The sequence below is a fragment of the Zonotrichia albicollis genome, chromosome 1 (assembly GCF_047830755.1).
Source record: "Zonotrichia albicollis isolate bZonAlb1 chromosome 1, bZonAlb1.hap1, whole genome shotgun sequence".
NCBI classification, from domain to species: domain Eukaryota; kingdom Metazoa; phylum Chordata; class Aves; order Passeriformes; family Passerellidae; genus Zonotrichia; species Zonotrichia albicollis.
In genome coordinates, this window is record NC_133819.1 from 128,723,383 (window position 1) to 128,742,570 (window position 19,188).

The 19,188-nt window shown below is 39.9% G+C and overlaps 1 protein-coding gene and 1 long non-coding RNA gene across 11 annotated transcripts in view; one reads left to right on the forward strand and one right to left on the reverse strand.

Moving 5' to 3' along the window:
• The window catches only part of LOC141731096 (uncharacterized), a 42,663-nt gene extending 27,902 nt beyond the window's left edge, over positions 1-14,761 (forward strand). The window contains exon 6 of the long non-coding RNA XR_012583011.1: positions 13,864-14,761. This is a non-coding gene — a long non-coding RNA (uncharacterized LOC141731096). The remainder of the gene's footprint in view (positions 1-13,863) is intronic.
• Positions 1-19,188, reverse strand: part of OXR1 (oxidation resistance 1) — a 262,270-nt gene that overhangs the window by 100,540 nt on the left and 142,542 nt on the right. The gene's annotated exons all lie outside the window — the stretch shown is intronic.

The following is a 19,188-nucleotide window of genomic DNA, read 5'->3' on the forward strand; positions in this document are numbered from 1 at the left end:
TTAGTCCAACAGGAGAGCCCCAAGAGTCATGCCATGTGCAAACACATGGTCACAGATTGTCCAAACACTTCTTGAACTCTGTCAGGCTTGGTGCTGTGGCCATTAACTAGGGTGCCTGTTCCAGTGCCCAGCCACCCTCTGGGTGAAGAACCTTTTCCTGATATTCAACCTCAACCTCCCCTGGCTCAGCTCCATGCCATTTCCATGAGTCCTGGTCATGAGAGTGAAGTATTGGAACCTGTCCTCCTCTTCCGCTCATGAGGAAGTTGTAGACTGTGATGAGATCTTTCCTCAGTTTCCTCTTCTCTAGGCCGAACAGACCAAGGGCCTTCTCCTCAAGGCCCTCACCATCTTTGTTGTCCCCCCTTGAGCACTCTGCAATTGTTCATATTGTGTCACCCAAAACTCCCCCAGCACTCGAGGTGAGGCTGCCCAGAGCAGAACAGAGCAGGACAATCCCCTCCCTTGCCTGGCTGGTGATGCTGTGCCTGGTGCCCCCAGGACACTCTTGGCCCTCCTGGCTGCCAGGGCACTGCTGGCTCATGTTCAACTTTGCCATTAACCAGGATCCCCAGGTCCCTTTCCATGGCACTGCTTTTCCAGTATCTCATTCTGTCTGTCCGTACATCCAAGGCTGCCAGGATGTATGGACAGACATCCCAGGAGCAGAATCTGGCACTGTCCCTTGTTGAAATTCATACACTATGTGATTGCCCAGTCCTCTGATTTGTCCAGGTATTTTTTCAAAGACTCTAATTGAATCCTTAATCCTGTTCTTCCCTTTTTTGATCAGAGCCTATGTTACCTGAAGGTACTTCATTGGGTGATCCACATATTTTTTTCTGCTAAGTTGTTTTGCCTTCATGTACCTGTTTATTTCCAGAGTGGAAAATGTGGTAACTTCTGATGACTAACTCTCTGTGCTTTTCACAAAACACTATTTTCAGGGGCTTTTTTCTGCATGAATTTTGAAGATAAGAGTTTAAAGTATTAATGCATACACATAAACATGTGTCTCTCCAATATATTCTAAATTACTGATGTGGAGCAACATGATTCTCCTAAAATAACAATGTCTCTGATGAAGCACAGCAAAGCAGTATACTTAAAATCACAGACAAGTAATTTTAAGTCAGGAAGCATCAGGAATAGCCTGGCATGACATCAGAGAAAGAAGCATGCTATGAAGGAGAGTTCAAACCCTGGAAATATGAAAGGAAAATCATATTCTTATTCAGCATTCATGTGTCTTCAGGGTTTAACCATAGTGCATGTCAGTACTACTGCTGCTGCTACAACAATTTAGGACAAGTGAGAAATCAAAACAACTTACTCTAAATTAGGTGAACATCAGTTATGAACAAATACAAAACCACAATGTAAAAAACTCAGAGTAAAAATAGCTGGTGTCATCTGCATGGGCAGAAATCTGCCACTATTCATGTTTCAAAACAGGGAACAACTACAGTGGATGGCAGCCAGCACCCTAGAAGCAGAATCCCTGCTCTGAGTGCCTTATGCCTCAGGAGAGCCACAACAGTGACACCTGTCAGCTGGTATTTCAGGTTGTACCTATGAGGAAGCAAAGGCTCAAATGGGGAATGCTCACAGCAAGAAATAATGACTGACTGGAGAGGTTGTTTGTGTGCAGAGTCACTAGCAAGGCAGTGAGGATCCCCAGCCACATCTCCTGGAGCTGCCCCATCACCAGCTCCCCAAAGGGAGACAGCAGTGATTGAAAATATGGGTATTTCAATATACGTGAGGTGAGGAATGGGACAAGAGATCTGTGGCTGGAGCTGCTGAAGAAAAGGAATCTGCCCAGCAAACAGAGGTAGCAGTAAGGCAGAAGACATTTTAAAGAGATTTTGAGGTAGTCTTCCATGATATGTCTATAATATTTGACAAATTGAGAATATACATATGCTACTTGCTGCCTGATTGCCAGCTATATCTACAGATGACTTCCTGTAGAAATATCTACTCTGTGGAGTCTGAGGAGCTAGACAAGATCAGTACTACACAATAACTTGTTCACTATTAGTAAAACATCCAACTTAATGTAAACCAATTTCATTTATCCTGAAAATCAGTCTTGCATTATGCAGGAAGAAAAATAGAGTTTTACGTTGTTGCTGCAGACAATAAAAATACGGAAATTTGCATTAAGCCAGCTCTCCAATAGTACTAAACCATCAAGAAAACAAAGTTCAATGACTAAAAAGAGAAATAATTTCCCCTGGTTTTTGCCTTTTTTATGTGAAAGACCTGATTGATGGAAAATAATGAACTGAAATACTTTCTAGTCAAGAAGCTGCTCCCACCATCTGGGAGGCAGCAGGGGCAGCCCCACATCAGAAACTCAGCTCCTTTGCTGCTGATTTCCATGTGTTTCAGGGGAACAGGTTTGGCCTGAAGTACTAAGTGAAAGGCAGAGCCTCTCACCTTTCATCCAAACAGCGACCTCAGGGGAAATCCCTGCATTCTCCCTGCAGTGACAGTGCATCAGGTCTTCCAGCACAGAATATGGAGGAAATCTTTTGGTGCATTCATGTAAATGGGTTGCCACAGGTATTTGCTCTCTGCTGGCTGTATTAAAATTTCAAGGTGATCAGCATCTGAGTATAATGAACACACTGAAAGCTCAGTTGCATCATTGAACTAAATTTCTCTCAACCAGACTTAATCCTGAAGGAAAATCAGGAATAATAAAAAAATAACACCTATAACAAGTAAACACTCCAAATCCAAGTACTAGTATTAGTACAGCTCATGAAATCAAGGCTAGAGATTTTTATTCTATATGAAATATATTATTTTTCTTTGACCACTTACAGTCAGTTGCACTAGCTGTAAGCAAACCCAGACACATTAACTGGACAAGTAAACAAGACCCAGCCCTTTTCTTTTGTTTTTCCTGCAAATTCTATGTTCATTTTTCCTTGCAGAAATGCACTATTCCAGCATCACAGCAAATACAGTGAGTTAATTCTGAGCACTGGTATGGTCATATAAAGACCTTTCTGCACCTTAGGAAAAGGTATCAGGTCATCAAAGTCTTGGCCTCTGCAGCAGGGATTTCAGACCCCTGAAGACACAGCAGTGCAGGAGACCTCCAGAGTGACCCAGAGCTCAGTGCCAGGGGCCTCCAGGGTGTGAGGCACTGTCCCTTCATCCCAGTCTGACCAGGCACACACAGGTGCATCAATGTGCAAAGATACACTTTTGGATCTAACACACACTTTTGGCCAACCTGTTTGCAAGATGCATGGTGACAGAAACAGATTCAGTAATGAGGGCTTTCTGTCCCAAATTGACTGTCATCAAATATGGGTGCAGAAGATTTCAATCAGTAGTTATTAAGAAACACTTCATTAAAGAGGGAGAGGAAAAGAGAAAGAACAAAGCAGGCTTATCGCCTGAATCATGAAAGGAGCAAATCCACAAATGCTGACAAATTTCTTCTAATTAGTCTTTAGTAAACATCTGCTGCCTCATTAAAAAAAAAAGAATAAAGAAGAAAAAAAACAACAAAAGAATTCAACAAACAGCCCCCCAAAATATACATTCTGCTTAGTAATAAATCTGTGTTATCTGCCATAGACTTTCACGAGGGCAGAAAACGGTTCTCTTCAGAAGTTACCAAGGTTACTTATCTAGACATTTATCATTACTTCTTTGAAGTTCACATGAAAAAGATCCTAGAAGGTCCTAAAAGGATATAATCTATATTTTACCATTAGTGACTATAGAGGGTTTATGACTCATTGTTGATCTCACCCTAATCAATGGCATTACTCATTCACTTTGATAGGCACAAGATGAAACTCTAAAGTTGAAATCCTATTTTCCTGAAATCAACAAAATTTTTCTATCCATTTTTCTGGGTTCAGGATTTCAGCCTGAAGTTGTGAAGAGAACAGAAAATATTCATTCCTCTGTAGAGGCCTAACATGTTGTCTGTGTGCCTAAAATCCCCCCAAATCTGCTCTGAAGGCTCTGTATAGTACTTGCATATCTCATCTGAATAATGGCAAAGTTGACTCCAGAAAGTAATAGATCATTTCTGGCATATTTTAAAATTTAAGAGTCTATTAAAGAAATACAAGTTTTCTTTTTTTTCCAAACAAGACTGCATACCCTGTATGTGCACCCAGTTAGCATGCTACACTCATATTTAGCCCTGTGTTAAATGGCAAAATCTGTTTCCTACTTACACTCCAATACCATTTACAGACATTGGGGTATCAGAGGCATGGATTACACAGGTGCTATCCTATTTCCTTTGTTTATAGGGTGGAAGTTTTTCTTCAGTTAAGGAAAAAAAAAGGCAGGAAAATACTCCTTTTATAACCAGCTGTCTAGACTAATTGCATTATAAATAGACCAAAATATTTTCTTCCATATGTATTTCTGATTCTTATTTGATTAGGTAGGAAGAACCCCGAAGATTTAGTGTTTAAATTATATCTTGTACACTTCAGACTCAGCCTGAATTAATATGTAAGAAATGTCAGGGGACTCACTGGCCAACACTTAAATGCTGCATATATCCCATTTGCTCAGCTCCCATTGCCTTGAATGAGTTGGTCAATTTGATTCCTGTTTGCTTGCTTAGTATTTTATCCTCAAAAAAGAACCCCACCTGTGGAAACCCAGAACATCCCTCTGGCTGTCCAGGACAGCCAGGACTCCTTCCAGGGAGATCAGAAGCCCTGGCACAGAGCCCAAAACACCTGTGGTTTTGATTATGACCCATGGAACAAATTACCAACCTTGTATGTGAAGATCAACAAGCCACAACAGTTTAGGCAGAATATTAGTGAAGTTATCACGGGGTGGAAAAGTAGATTTTAGGGTGTTTGGTATGGAGGTTCAGGAGGCAAGATGGAGGGAACTGGGTGTATCCAGCCTTTCTCCTTCTTCTTGGTCTCCGTCTTCTGCTGTGATGTTGGCACTTTTAGATTGGTTTAGAGCAGAAGCTCACTGTCTAACATAGGTAATAGGTATTGAAAAGTAATTGTAAACATTGTATACATAATTTGTAGTATAAAGACATAACACTGCCCTGGGGGTAGGCAGAGTGCCTGGAACTGTCCTGCTGGATGGACCTCGGCAGGGCAGGAGAAAATTTTTTATAGATAAGATACAATAAACAATGTTGAGACCAAAAAATGAATAGCCCTGACTCCTTCTCTAAGTGCCAGGCTGGGAAAAGAGACTTTTAAACTCTTCTTGGGGTCACTCTGACCAGATAGGGATCCCTACACCCAGCTATCTCTAGAGAGTCTTCTCTAGTCTAATTTAGATCAGGAGTAGCCTCTGGAAGTGACTCCAAAGCATCCACTGCTGTCCCTTCATTCAGTGGTCCAGTCCCCTTGCCAGAGGATGCATTCAGTTTCCCAGGCACCGCCCTTGGTAGCCCCAGCTGGGTGTACACAGTCATGCCTCAGCATCTGGGGCCTGCATGTGGCTGCTGCTGCTGCTGAGGGGAGCCTGACTGGTCTAGGTCCTCTCTCCAAAGATGGGTGTGCATTTGTTCATTTCCAGTCCCCAGGAATCTCCCTGATCTACATGAACTTTCAAAGAGACCGAGAGGCCTTCTGTCTCTGTCAGAACTGGCCAACTCCTCAACGCCTCCAGAAGCATCACAGATTCATATAAACTCTAGTATAAACTTCATATTTAATTAAGGAACTGTCTTTATAATTTTGACCTTACAGATAGGACTTTTAAAGAATTACATTGTGTATTTGCATACAGAAAAAGAAAACCCATTTATGTTTTTATTTTGTTAAGAATACCAAAAAATGTATTCTAACAGTATTCTAACAGTAGCTTCAGTTTATCAGCAGCATTCTGGCCCCCTGGAGTATAAGGTCTACTCAGTTTCCTATTCATCTCTTCCACCTTTTTTCTTTGCTCTTCCTGTCAATAATTTTGTTTATGTCTCTCTCAAAAATTGGGGATTTTCTTCCATATTCCTTATGACGCCTCAACCACACCTACTAATATTACAAGCTATATGCCTAAGTTCAGGAAGGTAAGATAAGCTTTCATTACAAGATATCTTGTAATTAACCTTTTGTAACCATGTAGAAAACAAGGTAAGAACAGAAAAGCTCATGCTCAACTCTTCCATTCTTAAATAAGTAATAAGCAATTTTCCTTGTTAAGGAATGGTATTCAATTCTAAACAAACTTTTTGTGGTAACAGATGTCACAGTACTAGTGCTGCACTCACCTAGTCCTGGCACATGGGACATCCAGGCAATGGTACTACAGACATTCTTTACCCATGAACTTTACATAAATGGGAACCCTTCAAGGTTGCTGCAATTTTTACTTCATGCACTTTAACTATATAAATGGGAAGCCCTTTGTTTTATTTATAAAATACTTCAAAGAAACAATTTAAATTTTTTTAAAAAATACTTCAAAGAAACAATGCAGAATCTGTCACACACAGAATTGGCGGACACCAGTTCATGTGAAGCATGGCAATGGGCTTGACTTCAAAACATCCTGGTACCGGGGAGAGGACAGAGCTGAATGAGTGATACTTACATTGCAGGGCAAGTCCCAGATGACAGCCAAAAGGAGTCACAATCTCAGTACTGCACAGGAATCAGTTCAGCTCTCTCCCCTGCCCAGGGCTGACACAGACACAGGCTCACACAGGTTAACTGAAAAGATCCCAAACTTGCTGGTCTGGATGGACCATGTAGACGTGAAGAAATCTTAACAAGAGATGGTGTCAATGACTGCATCAATCAAAGCTTTGATCTATAGGGTACATCAGATCTTGTATCTAGGCAGTGGCAGCTCATAAACTGAATGGCTGTCATAACAGTGCAGCTGAATACTTCAATGGACTGAGATTACAAGACTAAAGAAACTACAGCCCAGGGCAATCCTGCTCGTGATAAAACCTTATTGCTTAAGTAAGGTGATCCTTTCAATATCCCCTTCTATCTTATCTGAAAACAAAAAACAAACAAAAACCCAACAACTTTAATTCATTCTCCATTTATCCAGGGAGAATAAAAGTCAACATATCCATTAGCTTCCACTATATCTGAAATTGCCTGGGAAAAAAATTCACAGAGGAGGCAGCACAGTTCATTAACTCAAGGGCAATGCTGTTTTTGTTGCTTCCAGGATGTGGGGACAACCCAACCACTTGAGTTACCCAGGGCGACCATTCTGCACAACCAAGGCAGCTCACAAGCACAATATGAACTGAGTAACATGGGCATACAGATGGCTCTGCAGAGTGTGTTAAATTCAATGGGATTTTCTTTGCTCTACAAGGCCTCCCAGAATCACTGTTTTGCTCCAATTTTCTCAGCATGCATGGCTTCATCAGCCCTCTCTCAGCTAAGTCAGAGAGAGCTGAGCGCATCTCTGTTCAAGCTAATACAGTCTTCCAGAAATGAGAGCACTGAAAAGTGAAATGAAGGGATGCAAAATAGTTTGGAAACAGCCAGGCTGCCCTTGACATGGATGACAAGCAGATCCTGCTGCAACCTAAGCAGCTGCACACAGTGCTGCTCTCATGCCTTTGCATCAGAGGTCACATGTAAACCTTCCCTTATCCAATTGTCACAGGTCTCTCTCCTCCCCTTCCCATCTCCTGGGAGATAAAAGCAGGCTATTGGAGACAAATCCTCAAACAGCCACCTTCTCAGAGAGACCAAACCAGCTGCATGGATTTTTTTGGGGTCAAATTTTGGTTTTTATTTTCTTCTTTCAGAGCTTGTTACTTTTGCCAATATTATTTCCTAAAGAAAATCCTACACTTGCTTTAACAGGTAGTACTAAAATACTCACCAGTCCTCTGAAAGCTCAAAATCAACCTAGTCTATGAATGCAAGAGAAGACATATCAATGAACAATAAAAAAACCCACACAACAACCTAAATAAAACCTCCCAACTCAAATCAAGTCAGGTTTTTTCCTGATTTTCTCTAATATGTTTTCCTCTGTCAAAAATTAACACCACCAACATCCAGTTCTATATAGTGAAACTATGACATTCTAAAGCCATATCATTATTACCAGTAACTAAATTTATATTTTAAAGTACTACTATTGTGTACAGATATTGAAAGACAAAAGGTAATGACAAATTATGTACTATATTTTGAGAAACCTAAGGCATACATTCATTTAAAATAGACTATAGTATGATTTCTTCCTCTGAATTATTATACAGCTAACATCTCATATAAAATTGAATGATTAACAGGGTAAAACAAACTTACTTAGCAAAAGAAAAGCTCTGTCACAACATTGTATTTTAGGCACAACACTGTATTTATAAACTCTCCCAAAAACATACTGGAACTGCCAAATCTGTGCTTGACACACAATTCATACAGCCCTGCTAAGAAATGAGTGAAACCAGGCAGTGCTAGGGATGTAGGCGTGCAAATGCCATCTGAAGACATCTTTGTGGAAAAGTGCCATTTTGGTTGTGTAACTGGAGGCCCAGAACTCTCATCAAGGAACAATTCTATTCTCTGCTACTCTGGCAATGATCTGATTAATTCAATCTAGTTGATAGATGTCCTTAGCAATTTTAGTTAGCAAATTGACTTCATTGTATTTGCAGGCGTGACTTTAATGCTATTTGGGGGCTGTGCCATGTCAAATGGGAGGATTTGTGCCTGACCTATGTCTGAGAAAGTTATCCACATCATATGTCAAGAAGTAAGCTTGGTGAGCACATTGTGCCCTTTAAAATGCTATTCCAGGAAGAAGCAGTCACCACGCAAGTTGTTTCCACGGTTCACCACTGCAATTGCCTGTCCTACATGAACTCCATAGGCTAACAGGAATGATCTCATTTGGAACACAAACTCAAAGAGAAAAGTAGGACTAAAATATCCAGCAAGGAATCACTCACGCAAAAAAAAAAAAAAAATTACAAAACCCCCCAAAAATACTTCCACAAACCAAACCAACCAATCGACCAAAAACACCCCCCACCAAAAAAAAACCCTGATATGTTTGTGTGCTATTTTTGTTAAGGTTAATAAGGTTAAAAATATTTTCAGACTGTGTGGCAGAGTTCTGTGCACTTTCACAGGAGCTTCGAGTCTTTGTGGTTTCTGTAAACACATACATAACTAACGTTTTCTTTTCTTTTAAATCATCCTACCATTATTCATCTCTTTTTGTATGCATAGAATTTCCTGATCCCTCCTCATCTCATTTTGTGTCTCATAAACTTCCAGTCTGTCACATCTGCAGATCTTGTAGCCATTTAAATATATATCTGAACCCTGAAGGCCCAGCTATGTGCCCTGGGGGTAGAATAAAACCACAGCAAAATATGGTGGGTGCTGAGAAGACACATTTATCGGTGAACATGCACATGCCCCATCCTTTGGAAGTGACTGCTCTAAGGGCTTTGAGGCAGAGCTCACTCCCTCTGCTCCACAGGCGCCAGCAGCGTGCTCTGTACTAGCCTGGATGGGTCTTGTTCCCGCTTCATCCAGGCTGGATGGTTCACAAAAAACCCAAAAAAATACCAAAACAAAGTCCTCAGCAACCTTTCACTTCATATAATCAGTTTGAAGGTGGAAGCAGTTTGTCCCTGAATCCCTACACACATTCTAAATGATGCATGTCTTCTAAATCAACATACCATGCAGTCATAAACTCATAGCTACTTTGCCATTAACCATACAGCAACTGAATATTTAGCAAAAGGAAATAAAAAGGCATATTGTGTTGACTTTTGGCCTGTTTTCAAGGTGCTTAAATGGTCCCAGTTTGGGCTGGTTTCATTGCTCCTGATAGCCCTCCAAGGTACAAGCACAAGTTAGGCAACCTTGAGGTTGAACTGCAGGTTTTGGTGGCATGAGTAAGCAAAATGCTTCCTTGTGTTACACACAGCTGGTTTGGTACCTGTTCTCCATGACCTGCAGCAGATTTTAAAGGCAACAATGGTATGTTAAACTGGAGCACTGCAGACTGGAGTCCCTGCTTAATTAACATGACAGACAGACTGCCCTGCTGCAGCCTGAGCACATTCTCAGTGCCTTCCTACCAATTAGGTTAAACACCACTCTGGAGAGTCCTCTTCATGGGTGAGACTGTTTACTTGCTAATGTTTACCTTATGTTTCTCCACCGTTCAGACTTGATGCCACAGCTGCTACTACAGCAGCCCATTGGTACAGTGGTTTATGACACATTTGAACAGCAGAAACCATTCCCATATCACCAGTTCATTTCAGAGGCACAGATCCTGCCCAGTGCCACCAGCCTAAATTAGTTCTGGGCTAGTGACCAGAGTGGAAAACCTGGATATCCCCCTGTTAATTCAATGAGCTCTTACTAGCATAATTGCAGAATATTAGTTCAAATAAGTGTAACATGACTTTTCCTATTAGTTTAAATATATTCTTTTCTTTTTTAAAATTTTTATTTTAAAATGTAACATTCAGTGCTCAGTTGGGAAGCTGCTTATATTCTCTGCAGAATCACTGAAAAACATTTGACCTCTTAAGGAGTGAGTACTTCAGTAAATTTAAAATATCATAACACTGAGTTATTATTACACACAAAAGATTATATAGATCCTGCAATTTTAATATTTAAAATGAAAAGAGTTGTTCTCGAGAGCATGCATGGTTATAATATATGAGTTTGTAAGGTAGTTGCTGTTCATCTTTTCACAATGAAGGACAGATTTGTAACATTTTCCATATATATTCCTCTGGCTGAACCAATAAGATCACCTCATATAAAACATAAACTGCTGTATAAAACATAAAACTTACAGCAAATTCTTTAAATACGCTTTTGTGAAGCACAAAACATTAGATAAATAATAAACAAACTGTAGGAAGTCATGAACATCCACAACTTCAGGACATCAAAAACATCAGCTAAAGCTTGTCTAATGGCTCACAGACCAACTAAAGATCTTATTCAGCTTGCTACAAAAGAAAAAAAAAAAGAGCTGCGTTTCCTACTTGCCTCACAGGCAGGCAGATTTGGTAAGTTCATCTGCTACAACAAAGCTTTGTGCAGGGAGGCAAAGGCTGTTGTGGGAGCAGAAGACTCACAATTCTGTACAGGATCCATTTATACCTTAACACCTGTGCTGGATCCCCTTGGCTCAGTTTGTCACTTTATACACAAACCCAGGTATCTGCAGGCAGGTGTCTTCAGAGCAGCCTCCTGAGCTGGGTCCAGCTCCCACAGGGCCAGCTCAAGCCCACCGTGGGCACAATCACCCTCCCCCTGTGCTGTTTATCTCCATGCCTTCCATGCAGCCTCTCAGATGAGAAATCTGAGGCTGAAGAAGGGACAATGTGGCTCTCTGGTCCTGTTTGTAATGCTCCAGGCACTGGAGGCTCACTAGTGGGGCTCCCAAGTGTCACAGTAATTAAGAGTTTGACCACTTTGTATTACTCATAAACTGCTAAATGAGATAGGTATTGGGAAGAGACACCATGTTCATTAAAGATGCTGTCATTGCTTAATAAAGTAATCTTATAATTAGCTTGAATCAGTCAAAATTTTTAACTCAAAAAATAAATAATGGCCTTTTACAATGTTGGGGCACCCTCACTATCAAATTTTAGTAAGTGTCTAACATTTGAAATACTTGACATGATGAGGGAAGTAGCTAATTTATTATGTGTTCATTAATAAAATGTTTGGAGGTAAGTTTCCGTTCTTAATTAAAATCTTATAAGGTTTGAGAGCAGAAGATACAGAAGTATTTCTGTATTTTTTTTAAATGAGCCACTTTTCTACATTATATCTCCTGTCTAGATAAATAAGAACACAAATTATTTGTGTTATCACTGCTATAGAAGTCACATCATCTATTTACACAATAGACACAGAGCTCATGTCTCCCTAGTTGTGCTTTCATACTGGCAGTCGAGAGCAGTAGCTGTAACAGAATTACTACACATATCTTGAAAAAGTATTTTGCTGCCACATTAATGTCACAGCAGAAGTTAAGAACTCTTAGATTTGATTTCACAAAGGCACAGGACAGATGTCTACAATGGTTTGGGGTGGATGATTGTGAAACCACAACAGCTGAGCAACCATGTGCAAGACAGACCTGCAGAGAAGAGGTTTATTTCCTTTGCTGCTATGATTACTTCATGCACCACCCAGAACATAATTTCCACTCCCCTTTGTGCCTCAAGAAGTTTTACTTCAGTGATCAGGTCCTGATCCACAAAGTTATTAGAAATTCCCACATGGTGCTCTCACTGCATGTTTTTGTTTGAAAAGAGGTGAGTAGTCTCCAAGAAGGACATTTTAGCTCCGCAAACAGCAAAAAAGGCTCCTTTCCTAGTTAGCTTCAGTCCTGCAAAGTAGTTTCACTGAATTCTTTCCTGAGTGTTGTTCAGCTGTTTCAAAGAAAAAACAACACACAAACTAAACAATTACTAAAAAGCACCCATTTTTTTAAAAAACATTATCATGTAGGGTACAAATGTGGACAGCAGATGTGGACACCATTCGGGCCCAACAGTGGTAAATAGTTGAAGAAAGCTGAATTAAATATTCCCAATTAAGTTAGCAATTCAAGTTTAGAAGGAATTCCAGTTCTTGGATTGAAGCTGTGAATTCAGTGGGGGTAACTTACAGTTCTACTTTTGGTGTGAGTCTGTTGTGACAGGAAGTGGGGGAACAAACAAACAACTTTTGTCCCACGCAGCGCTCTGCTTGGGCAGTGCACTATGCACACACACATCCTGCCTGGAAGAGAAGAAGCTGCCAGACTCATTTTGCTGCCAATATAATTCCATACTTGTATTAGAATCACTGTAATTCCTAACATAGCCCCTTTATGCAGGTGAAGCCAATTTCTCCATTACTCCCTATAGCCTCCTGAATGGCATTGTGCACACTCTGCTTAAAGCTTTGATGAAGCAAACTCAGAGTCAACTTTATGAACACTGACAGTTTGTGCAGATTCATACCTTCATCTAGCATTCACCCCTGATCATAGTAGGGCAGATCATATTTATATTGTATGTAAAGAATTGTACATTTTTGTCTCTGCCCCCAATTTTTGTGAAGCTTGCTTGTTGTTTTTAAATTATCTGAATTCATAAATTTTACAGAGCTAAATGGAAGGCATTTAATCTAATTGGATAATCAGATTTGTAGGCATTGATGCTTTGGAAGTGGTTAACTGGGTAACAGCTAATTTCCCTGTGGGATGAGCAATGCACTAACCTCTCTTACCTCCGAATGATGGCAGCATATAAATATCTGCTGCATTTGAAAAACTCCTAAATCACTAGCCATTAAGAAACACTAATAACTTGACTGTTTCCATACATAATTTATTATGAAGAAACTAATGTGGTCTGTATTCAGAGCATGTCTGCAACCCTGGAATCTGTTGAAGTTTCTTTCAATTCTGGTGATTTCTGCTAGCATTTCCAGCTGGTGAAAACTATCATCTGCCAGCACTGCCCCTCACCAGGAAATTTCACTTGTCTGGTTAGGACAGCCTGCCCTCACATATTTGTAGAGTTGTTCACAGGCCAGAAATACGAGCTGGAATCAGGAACAAGGAATGTTATAAGACAGCAGAGCAAATAATCTGCCTTGCAAAGAAACTAATTTACCTGCTGGTATTATCAGCATATGAAAACAAAGAGGATCAGCACTCATAAAACAGAGGAGAGCTACCCATTTAATTTAGCCCACAGTAACAGTGACTGAATTTGAATTCCATGGGAACAGTTCAGTTCACTTGAACAGGAATTTGTATATACTTCAATACAAAATTTAGTGCATTACATAACTGGAAGAAAGATTCTTGATTTCTTAAGAAACTAATTAATCTCTTTGATTTCAACAGCCTTTCTGGTGGGGTTCTGCTTAGAAAGGTGATGGCAATTGCTTGATTCTGCTGGCATCAGTGAAACAAAACCCAGGATAAAACAACGCGATGAACAGAAATCATCTGCATCGAATCATCGAATACTTTGGGCTGAACCTGTTCCTGTAGTATTGACGGCAGCAGTATTACAACAGTTCGTTGGATTACAGGCTAAACAGACCAAAACCAGTCTTTTTATAGGTCACTTTAATACAACAAGAAAAAAGTGCGTTTAAACCCTCTACCCACCAGCAAATAAATATTGCAGCTGTCTTCAAAGCACCCTTCTACTAAGTTTTTTTTTACTAAGAGAAGTAAGTTTTATAATGTACTTATTTTATATACAATCCTACTTCTTCAAGTGAAGAAGGATTCACTCCAAAATCACAGAAAATATAAGAATGGCATGATGGCATGTAAGGTAAGGGCTCTCATAAACCTCAAGACACCCTAATTCTGCATTACCTGTTTGCTGTGATTTCAAAGAGAGAGGGAGGGAGAGAGGGAGGGAGGGGCAAACATCATCTTCCCTCCCTCACCTAAACAAGAAAAGTAATTTCCAAGAGTGGGATGCATTTATGTTTCTTCTATATCCTTGTGCCCCAGGACAAAACAAGCTCTGGTAGAGGGAATGAATACAAGTATTAAACTGGTAAATGGTTCCCCCATCATACATTAACTTAGCACCTTCCAGCATTTCCCTGAGTGGGAAATGCTTTGGGGGCAGCTCGCTTCAAGCAATCTGATTACACTTTAACCTAAGATCCTGTTTTTATTAACAAACTTGAATACAGTTAAATAATAAATTATTTCAAATCCTTAATCGTTTTGCATGACTTTGATCAGTGCTACCTGAATATACTGCAAGGGACTCTGTTTATTCAATTTTCTCTTGCTGTGATGGTAGGCTACATGAGAATAGGTTTATTGTGCTTATATGCCTACAGTGTTAACAAGCAACTGACACTAGTTGTCTGTAAAGCTCCTCAGAGTTGCAAATGCCTTCTTTCGTTGATATGAATTTCCCCACTAGGATAGAATCACATTCCTAGGCACTTCTCTACATAAATTACTCTAGCAGGATCATCACAGATATCACACATGAATCAAATCTGCCCTCAAATAGCATTAATCGATGCTGAACTGTTCAACATGTGTGTGGACAGCATGGATCTGCAGGTGGCACCAAGCTGTGTGGTGTGGTCAGCACACTGAAGGAAGGGATGCCACACAGAGACCTGGACAGACTTTAGAGGTGAGGCTGTGCAAACCTCATGAAGTTCCACAAAGTGAAGAGCAAGGTTCTACACCAGGGTCACAGCAATCCCAATCCCAGGCACACCCACAGATTAGGCAGAGATGTGATTGAGAGCAGCCCTATGAAGAAAGACTCGGGGGTGATGAAGGATGGAAACCTCAATGTGAGCTGGCAGTATGGCCTCATAGCCCAAAAAGCCAACAAAATCCTGGGCTGCATCAAAAGGAGCATGGCCAGCAAGTCAAAGGGGGTGATTCTGCCCCTCTGCTCTTGTGAGACCACACCTGGTGTGCTGCATACAGTTCTGGTGTTCCCAACATAAGAGAGAACTGTTGGAGCAAGTTGGGCCTTGAAGATGACAGCCTGGGAAAGCTGGGACTGCTTAACCTGGAGAAAAGAAGGTTGCAAGGAGACCTCAGAGCACCTTCCAGTACCTGAAGAAGGCTTACAGGTGAGCTGGAGAGGGATTCCTCATCAGGAACTAAAGCGACGGGACAAGGAGCAACAAGGTACAAATTGAAAGAGGAGAAATTTAGATATTAGGAAGAAATTGTGAGGGTGGTGAAGTACTGGAATAGGCTGCCCAGGGAGGTTGTGGATGCCTCATTCCTGGCAGTTTTGGGTTTGCATAAGGTCTTGAGCAACCTCAGTGGTGGGAGGTGAGGGTTAGATGATCTTTAAAGTCCTTTTCAACTCTTAACATTCTATCATTCTATGAATAACCTAAATTCAAACTGCCATTGTAACAATTAAAACAATTATCCTGCATGCCTTTGGGTGTCACAAAAATAACATTAGACATTTGTTAGAACACTGTCCTGATTCTTCTTTCATCTGTGCTTTTTAGAAGTAGGCAAGTTAAAAGAGATGGATCCTTCTGCCATAACCAAAACATGCCTCCTGATACCCAGAAAAATTGCAAAGAACCACAAAAGCAATCTGTTCCTCCTTTCCTCCTCCCTTCTTCCCAAAAAGATCAATAAATGCCCCCAGACACAGGCATTGTATTTATGATGTAACTTAGAGCAGAAATCTGTTCATTTTGTCTGAAGATTTCCAAACACTAGCCTTGGGAGGAAAATGATACTTTACAACAGAGCTGACCTGCAAATAATTGTTGCACTAAATTCCCGTAGCAGCAAACCCTACATTTTATGCCATCACCTGGTGGCATTGTTATACAGCCTGCAACATCTCTGTTTTCAGCACTGGGCTCTGGGAGTGCACACAGTGCTCCATTTACCCTGGGGTTACCCAGGACCTCCCAGGAAGCTTTTCCCAAAACCATGGACACTGGGTTTTGTTTTGGACTTCAAAATACAGCTGATCTCCTAAAACAGGCATTGACATTTCAGAAGAACACATATCTAAACTCCATGTCAAGGCTGGTGTTGATATAGATAATGATAATTTGCATGTAAGTTTCATATTTCTGATACTTCTTCCATAAGCAAGACACTAGCAAGCTAACTGAAGGCCTAGGAGGTTTCAGTGGGAAAAAAATCCAGAAGAAATCTGTTGTATTACTGCAGATGGTTTTAAGGGAACTTGTTTCACTGAGCAGATAAATATGAAGGTCATGTAATGTAACTCCCAGAAAATAAGAATAGTTGCAAATATTAACAATCTGTCCAGTTTGTAGAGATTGTATTTTTAACTGCTTCCTTTAACAAAGATAGAATAATCCATACATTGTGCTAAAAAGCCCCAAATCAAACTGACCAAACCTGCATCTTCCAGATAGTATCCTAATTTACAGGCAGCTGATGAACATTCAGAATTGAAACATCAGTTGTGCTAATAAGCAACAGATACCTCTTCAGTGTATGAGGTTAGATAGCACTAAACATAATTTTGCGTTCATACATATGATGTGTATTGGTTAGAAAAACATGATCCCACTCAAGTCTCTAACAACTAAAACCTAAATTATATTTAGGTTTTCCCCCTCTATTTTTGCATCCTATTCACATGTAAGTCATCCTGATAGCAGGAAAGGGGAAGTGTCAGTCTGCAAGGCAGTGAGTATCTAAAACAGACTAAATGTTCCCATATTTTCCCCCTCACAAAACTATAAAACTATAACTGAAATTATCAATATAAAGAGTTGAGATTTCTGTATTTTTCCTAATAAGGTACATTACCTAGAAATTCTCTCCCTGCTCTTTAAAATTAAAAATGTCTTAATACCAAATGTGATGGATAGGAATGTTGTCAACAGAACAAGGATCTGAGAAGGCTGGTTAATTAACAGAACACTGGATTATGGTATGAGACAGGGCTTTTCTGATGTTCTGTATCTCTACTTGTGTTTTTATCAAGTAAATATTTTTGATAGCTCTGCTCCTCTTCATTGCCTGGGCTCCACTCTCACTTACTTGCACATTTAGCCTTGTGCTGCCCTCTTCTTGTATTGGTGTTTCACTGACACTATATTCGTCATATCTGTGGTGCTGCCATTCCTTGACTCCAACACCTTTCCCTGCAATCTCTTTCTTTACCCAAGCAGAGTTTAATAACTCAGGGTTTATTCAGATAAATAAACATCTCTTAGACATAATTATTTCAAGTCTACAAAAAAAAGCATCTTTTAGCCTTTCTTTGTTAAGTAATGTAGACTGTAGTTGTAATAAAGAGCGCTTTTTTCTTTCTCAGCACAAGAGAGCTTCACTATTCATGTGTAAAAAAATAAAGTATCCTTTTTTCAAGCTGTCCTTAACTGTCACTAAGCACATTCTCCCTCTTGAAAAATACAAAAATTAAATCAGTCAAAAGGACTTGCAGCATCTTGTTCTTAGCAGAGTAGAGAAAAATATTTATTGTTCTGAAGAACAAGTTTGCCAACTATCTAAAAGCAAATGAAGTTATGCTTTTTCTGTCTCTGATAGATGAAATAGGAAAATCAATTTGATGGCAAATATGGTGGTAAAGCAGTGAAAGAGATGTGTCTTTTAAAAGACCATCAAATACAGGAACCTCATTCAATGAACACCGAGACACTGAGTTGAACCCAATCCATCTTTATTAATGGGGCTTTTTGGAGAAAGTGTTTTCTGGCAGGTTATTTACAATCACATGTAACAATAACATGGTGTTCCTAAGCCTACACTATTCCACTTGGTTATATTCTCATTCAAAAAGGCAATCCTTCAGAATCACCTTGTCAGGGAAAAATAAATTCTGCTCTCTTGGAAGAGCGGCTGTAGGGTTCAAGGTGAGCCCTTTACTTCTCAAATTATCTATCTTTACTCTCATATTTTTTACTTGTGATGAATTACAGTCCCACTAGTAAACCTAGCAGAGAAATGTGGTGTTTAAGGAAGGATAAACTGCTTGGGCTTGGTATGTTTTCCAGCAAACATTGAATAAGAAATAAGTTTTATGTTTTTCATTTGGCATATTATCTTCTATCTGATAGGTTTGAAATGCGTGCATTTAATATTGATTAAAAAAATCACAAGAAATCAGTGCAGATTTAGATCAGTGTCAGATAACATGACAAACGTGTTCTACTCTAACTAAAAATATCAAAATCAACTCAACTGTGCATTATGTAGTTGTAATCCCACAGGGATTTATCTTTTACTACTGGAGCTGAGTTTGGGCCAAACCACTAGACAGCTGAGAGTCAGCAGTGGTGTAATTCAGCATTTTCTCAGGGTTCACACTGGTGATGGTTTCTCTCCAAGATCCCAGCAGATTTCAGTACCTAACTGATGCTAACATTAGCAACTATGTGGGGAAGTCTTGACCTGTGAACAATCAGTGTCTCATGTTTTATTAAAATGAGAATTTTTTGGTTTTAAATAGAACATGTCATCTAGTTTGTAGACAGAATTTAAGCAAATTTCTCAAATCACAATTTTATTTCCTAGTACATTTATGTTTTTTTTAAAATGACTGTAGGAAGGAGATATTTTCTCTGAGATTTATTCAGAGCAAGAACATCAGAAACTTGGCAAACTATCAAAGAGCCGACCTCAGCACTGTTTTACATAGAAGTGTAAAGAGAAAAACATAATTCAAACTGTAGATAGGTGACAAAA